The sequence below is a fragment of the Aythya ferina genome, assembly GCF_964211825.1.
Source record: "Aythya ferina genome assembly, chromosome: 2".
NCBI classification, from domain to species: Eukaryota; Metazoa; Chordata; class Aves; order Anseriformes; family Anatidae; genus Aythya; species Aythya ferina.
In genome coordinates this window covers 3,619,723-3,624,819 of record NC_140297.1, presented here as the reverse complement: position 1 = coordinate 3,624,819, position 5,097 = coordinate 3,619,723, and the positions used below count along the sequence as shown (strand labels likewise).

The 5,097-nt window shown below is 46.9% G+C and overlaps 1 long non-coding RNA gene across 1 annotated transcript; it reads left to right on the top strand.

The window, feature by feature from the left end:
• Positions 1-581: 581 nt before the first annotated feature.
• LOC311432764 lies at positions 582-4,802 on the top strand. Its single transcript, XR_014690300.1, has 3 exons — positions 582-784; positions 1,340-1,465; positions 4,592-4,802. It is a non-coding gene; the product is annotated as an uncharacterized lncRNA (long non-coding RNA).
• The last annotated feature ends 295 nt before the right edge of the window (positions 4,803-5,097 follow it).

Genomic DNA, 5,097 nt, shown 5'->3' with positions numbered 1-5,097 from the left:
GTAGTCTTTCACTACACCTGGACCATTGTACCAGTACTGTCCCTATTGTGGGTAAAATTACAGAGCTATAATTCCATCATTTCTGATTACATTGAGCTCTGGTGATTAAACATAAGACCTCAAGCTATAGGCAGCTGTGCTCTAGCAGATGTAGCTGTGCTGGTGAGATGACCACCCCACCAGCCTTTCTCCTCCACTTCGGGTGAGGCCACTGGTGGTCGGCCAGGCTTCTTGTGTGAGCCCCCTCACATCACAGAAAGCAAAATCAGAGAGATTAACACAGCTAAACTGATTTAGTAGGGAATTTAAGAAAAACACTGCTAAGCTGGAGCAGCCTCAACTCTCCATCAAGAAGATGGGATGGTAGGAGAGTGACTCTATACTTGCCCCAGGGAAGCCTGGAAGAAATGCCTGTTCACAATCTCCTTTCACAGAAGTGTCAGTTTGGTGGTCTCTATGAGTATGTCTGTTTCCTGCAAAATCAAATCTGACTCTTGTGAGAACATCACACACCACGCACATGCACAGGTTTGGTTTCCTGCACCAGCTGGGTTTTCCTTCCTGACCTTGCTGTTGTCATGACAAAGAAATGACTTTTCCCTTCTCTGTAAACATATTTTCTTATTGAAGGCATTTACCTTCACCACTTGCATTGACTTGCCAAGCCATGAGTGATGCTGGTTGGGCCTCTGGGAGAGCAGATTTAAGGAAAAAATCAGGTGTGCTACAGCAGCTGGAAGAGAGGGGAGAGAAATGTGAGAGAAGCAGCCCCGCAGCCCCAAAGGTGAGTGCAGCAGGAGGGCAGGAGGTGCTCCAGGCCCTGGGAGGAAGTAGAAGAGGGTGTGTGGGTGTTTAAAAACCTGAGGTTACATGACCTCTCTGTTGAAATAAGATGTTTATACACTGGTAAGCAAATAACACTGAGGCACAGACACTCTCCAGTGACCATCCACAATGTCATCCTGGTCTGTTGCTCTGTAGGGGGGCTTTCAGGGCCTACTTTATGACACATGGGGCACTGCAGGGATAGGCCTGGACTAAACCAAAAAGAAGGAGAGCAGCAAAGAAGATGTCCATTGAAGTGATGGACAACAAAGTGGAGAGAGAAGAGCAGAGAGCTTTCACAAATTAAAGGGAGGATGGTCTTGGTCTTTCTCAGACTCATCAGCTTGCTGCACGATGTTATCTTTGAAAGCACTGAGCAAGCTCACCACAAGGATATATTGTGTGTTTCAGGATCGTGGCTTACAGTCACATGTGCATGACTGAAATAAAAGCTTGAACACCCACACACACACACGTATCTGTTTGTCTTAATGGCTTTGTTTCTGTCTCTGAGGTAAGCAATATGCATCACTGCTGTTCCTCTTGGGTCAGCTGCCAGCGCCATGCAATGAGCAGCAACCTGGTGATGGAGGATGCATGTCCAGGAGGAAGCAATGCTGCAAGGAGGTGAACTTTGGAGGTAAATATGTGACTGAGACCCAAGCATGGCAGGCTGAGGTTATAACCATGCTGCTTCAGAGCAGATTTTAAACCAACACTTCCTCCAGCCTTCTTGTCTGACCACAAGTTTAAAATAGGAAGCAGACCTTGTCTTGCAAAGACAACTGTAACTGTGAAGATTTGGTGGGGGAGGAAAGAAATAGCATTTCCCCTCCACCCCCATAAAAGAAAAAATTATAATAAAAAAAATGCAGCTGGCACAGTTGATGCAGCCTAAGATATAAAGATGTCTGCAAATGCTGACCGTGCTGATAGGGCTCCCACACATCTCGTTGCCCACGGACTGATAGACGCCTCACAGACATCAGCCTGCCCCTTATCTTGAGGGGCTGGCTATGCCCTGCCCTCAGAAATGACACTTCCCCAGCACTCCTTGGGAAGGATGTCCTTGGTTTCATCCCACAGCCTAAGGACTACGTGGATAGGCTGTGAGAGTTGAGTTTAGCATTTGTTCACCCCTTGTTGACATCCCCTTCTGCTGCCAGAGAAAGTTGCCTTTTCCTGTGCTTCTAATGAGGGGAAAGCAATCCAGTTTTGACTTCTGGCTTAGGAAACCTGTGGCATCACAGGGCCATGGGTCACCATGTCCTGAGTCCTGGGAAAATGGCAAACCTTCTCTCCATCACGCCTTCCTGCTGCAGAAACCCAAATGGTGCCCAGTTCTCCTCCTGAGCTTCTCAACAGGGACATTTCTCCCCTAAGGCCAGAGCAAGGGCTGGCTCTGGGAGCAGAAGGAGCAGGCAGCTTCACACCACACACTGCTTCTCTCCTTCCTTGTCCTACAGTGGAAGCAGAATGGCTTTGGCTTGGTCATGGCAAAAATCCAGAGATTCCTTGACCCAAAATCCACCAAAAGTTTTGGCCAAGGCACCTGCTTTGAGCCAGGCTGGCCTTTGTGCTTCAAACAACAGGCCAGAGAACCACTGAGCATCTTCTCCATCTCCCCATGCAGCCATACAGCTGGGATCCAAGTGACAGCATTCCCTAGGAATTAGTGTGCACTTCAGGAGAGACACCAGCACCCCACCAGTCCTCTCAGGCCACCCGTAATCCCTGGAAAATGCAGTCTAATATGAGGATAATTAGTGATACCCCAAGTTAAATGAGCTGTGGATATTCACTTTGGCACAGAGTGCAGCTGAGAATGGAGCAGACTCTGAAGATGCAGGTGGTCAGAGTTGAACCTCTGGTCTTGCTGCCATCCAACACAGCCACAATCTCTCAACTTTTTGAAGCTCTCTGCATAGTGCAGATATAGAGGATACCGTCCAAAACCACAGGGCAGAGATATGACGCTTAGCTAATGAGACTGATGAAATTTCCGATAATGACTCTACACCACTGGGTCCCTTCATCCCAGGGCAGGACTCAAGCCTTTGTGTTGCTGTTGGCTGTGATACAGGTCACGGGATTTTCCAGAAAGCAAAGAAATGAAGATTCCTATCTTAGCCACAGCAATTTAATGTCATTAGCAGAGGCATGCAGAGAGGCATTTGTCAGCCTTTTGCCTTTTTCTGATATTCCTGCTCACAAAAGCCTAAATCCAGGCTTCACTCCAGGGCTACAAAGCAAGGCAAATCCTCCTCAGCACAAGAGTGATCCGTGCAGCTTCCAATGACATCCAACAGGCTAAATCATTTCCAGTCCTACCAAATGCTGAGGACAAATGCTTTTTCTCTACCAGAAATAATAGCCTCCAAGCCATGAAATATGCCATTAATAAACCGTTCTGATCTCCCAGTCCCTATCAGAGGGGTTTTCGCAAGCCATAGTAACAGAGAAAAGCAAAAGTACACTTGTTCTTCATTTAGAGTATAAATACATGGACATTTCCAATCCCTGGATTTCTTCTTTGGGGCTGGTTTCACCAAAGAGAGCACCAGAAAGACCAAGAGAGGCTTCTGAGTTTCCTCCTAGGTGAAGACATTGCCATTCATTATCGCAGCTGCAGACTTGGAGGGACTCAGTGCAGCCCCCAGGAAGGTCAGGAACAACTCTGCCAAGTCCTTAAGAGGAGGGGCTCAGATCTGCGGAGCTAAAGCAGCATCCCAGGAATGTCTTTCCAGCTAATAGAGAGGGAAAATGAGCACCTTCAGAGCACTTTGGCATTTCCAATCAGCCTGAAGTGTCACAGGTTGGCTATTTAAGTCGGGAAGGTCCTGGCTCGGTCAGGATGATGCCGATAACCTCAGTGACAGACTGGCAGTCTCGACAACTTTACATTTTGACTGAGAGAGGGAAAAGTGCAATGAGCAGAGACAAACGAAGTCACAGATCTCACTAAGAAGCCATTCATGTGGCCCAAAGGTCACAATTTGCAGCCAGAAGAGAAAAGAAAACAGAAAAGAAAAAGCAGATGCATTTGCTTTTAAAAGACTGATCAAAAAAAAATGAAGATAAATATAACCCTGAGAGTGATTCACAGGCAGCAGAAAATTCCTTAGAACAAGATTTAAGGGCTGAATCTGTTCAGTTACCAGAAAGGAGAATTAAAGGAGACTTGACCAAAGTGTATAAAGACCTCATGGTAACCCTGGGTTGCAGAGGGAACCTTGGCAGGAAAAACAGAGTGGAAACTGAAGCTGGACAAAGTTAATTTGGGAACTAGCAACAGATATGGGGAGTGGGACTGGGTTTAGTGAAATGGCAAGTTTTTTCCTTTCTCATGGCTGCAAACGAGGACGGGTGACTTCTGGCAGAACATGCACAGGTCAGGGGTTAGCAAAATAGAGTTGAAGCAGAAGCAAGGTGAAAATCAGCGAGTGCTTCACACAGCCCAGGCGTTGCCCCAGGACCTCCTGCTGTCCCAGACCTGTCCTTGGTTCACAGAAGAGACACCAAAGTGTTGGGATAAAACTTCCCTGAAATATTGAGAATCAGTGGCTGGGTTATAAACACGTTTCTGTGTTTACATCGGGAATAACCTGGTGAACTGCTCTGCCAGCCATTTATATCCTTCTCTGAGTACTCGGCATTCCTCGCATATCCCCCTGAGATGGGAGGCTTCTGTCTGTCCAAATATTTATGTGGGTGTCAGCACTTGAGTATCTGAGCATTTACTCTTCTTTAAACAACCTACCCTTAGGTGCAGCAGCTTTGTTCCTGGCCATGAGGAACACCTCCAGCAGGACGCATATTGGGCCTGAGCAGCATTGTTAATGCTGTAACAGGATAAAATCGTCTTTTTAACAACTCCAGGTAGCCTGCATCCCATTTCATTCCTTCCAAGAGTAACCAGGTTAATATCATGCTGCAGAGATTGCCAACAAAACAGAAAAAAAAAAAAAAAAAAAAAAAAAAAAAAAAAGAAGAAAACCTGTAGAGATTGTTGCAAGAGCCTCGTGTCCTTGTGTCCTTTTTATTTCCAATGGGAAGCACCAGAAACTGGCCTCAGCATCCAAGATGCAAACAAATCCCAATTAACCCAGTGGCAACTGGTGAAACTTGCAGCACCTGAGCTTTTTCCTGCCACCCGTCTCTCCAGAGCAGCACGGGGACAGTATTTCTTGATGATACGTGCTGGCAGCACGCAGCTGCCCCATTTCTGCCCACTGACCCATGAAGACTCCTGGAAGTAATCAGGGAATCGGG